General features: G+C 48.8%; 1 non-coding gene across 1 annotated transcript; it reads right to left on the bottom strand.

The window, feature by feature from the left end:
• Positions 1-440: 440 nt before the first annotated feature.
• On the bottom strand, positions 441-514 carry trnan-guu. Its single transcript has one exon. It is a non-coding gene; the product is annotated as a tRNA-Asn (tRNA).
• Positions 515-1,459: the final 945 nt, after the last annotated feature.

Genomic DNA, 1,459 nt, shown 5'->3' with positions numbered 1-1,459 from the left:
CCGCTGCAATCGTTGCCGTGCAGGCACACCCGCATTGTTGATCAGAAGGGAAACCCAGCCTCTTTGAGACTGTGATTGCGAATCGCCACTTTTCATGGGTCATTCTAATCCTGTTCTTTTTTATTGCCTTATTTGAGCATTTTCCGAAAAGTGGCGTTGGACTAAACTCCCGGTGTATTTGGAAGCGCAGTTTGGAATTGCCTCGCTGCCACTTGTGCGAGTGGTTCGTGACACAAACAAATCGAGGCGTCTCACAGATAGAATTCATGCTTTGGTGTGTCTGCAAGTGCGTTCGCCTTGTCATTTTTGCTTGGGCTGCGTGTTGAGACCTGTCTGTTTTGGGCTTCGCTCGATTCGTGAGGAGCGAACACAGTTATCTTCTTGCAGCCAAAAAAACCTCGCGGATAGCAGTCATTGGGGTTAAAGGCGAAGGAGCCCCTCGTCCCTGGGTGGGCTCGAACCACCAACCTTTCGGTTAACAGCCGAACGCGCTAACCGATTGCGCCACAGAGACAGGTGCAAGCAGGCCCTGCAAACAAACAATTAAACCGGGGATCAGCAACTGTCGCGTAGTCCGGATGGACAGCGCGAAAAGAGACACTTCGGTGCACCTCGTCCATGCCGGCCAGATATCCTAAATTAATTTAGCCCCATTTGCCAGCAATTGGCCCATATCCCTCTTAAACCCTTCCGATTCATACACGCATCCCGATGCATTGGAAATGTTGTAATTTTACCGGGCTCCACCACTTCGTCTGGCAGTTCATTCCATACACGCACCACCTTCTGCACGGAAAAAATGGCCCTCAGGCCGCTTTTAAATTTCTGCCCCTCACTTTAATTATACGCCCTCCAGTTTTGGACTCGCCCACCGTGTGATAAAGACCTTGACTACTCACCCTGTCCATATCCCTGATGATTTTATAAACTTCTGCCGGGTCGTCCCTCAGCCTCCGACGCTCCAGGGAAAACTGCCCCAGCCTTTTCAGCCTCGCCGTACAGTCCGAAACCTGCAACCCTGGCAAGGTCCACGTGAATATTTTCTGGGCAGGCCAACATGATATATTTTATTTTTCCATAATACCAATAACGCTGGACTACATCAATCTATTTGAAACAGAGATGTAAGTAAGTAGCTGTGTTCTTTAACACAGAAATGATAGTGACAGTTGGTGTGTGGATCATGAACCGATGTTAATGAGCCGTACATTTTGGTGCAGTCAATTTCATAATCCAAAATGAGACTACAATGCATAGAGTCAGAGATCATAGAAACCCGACCGTATCGACAGAGGCCATTCGGCCCATTGAAGCTGCACTGGCGCTCGAAGAAAAGCAAAGTTTCTGGAACAGCTCAACAGGTCCGGCAGCATCTGTGAAGAAAACATCAGAGTTAACATTGCGGGTCCGGTGACCCATCCTGAGAACCGCGAAGAGCTTTCTGATAATCTGCATTTCC

Source organism: Rhincodon typus, unplaced genomic scaffold, assembly GCF_021869965.1.
Source record: "Rhincodon typus isolate 14 unplaced genomic scaffold, sRhiTyp1.1 hic_rhity00006676, whole genome shotgun sequence".
Taxonomy (NCBI): domain Eukaryota; kingdom Metazoa; phylum Chordata; class Chondrichthyes; order Orectolobiformes; family Rhincodontidae; genus Rhincodon; species Rhincodon typus.
This window is presented reverse-complemented; position numbering and strand designations above follow the sequence as displayed.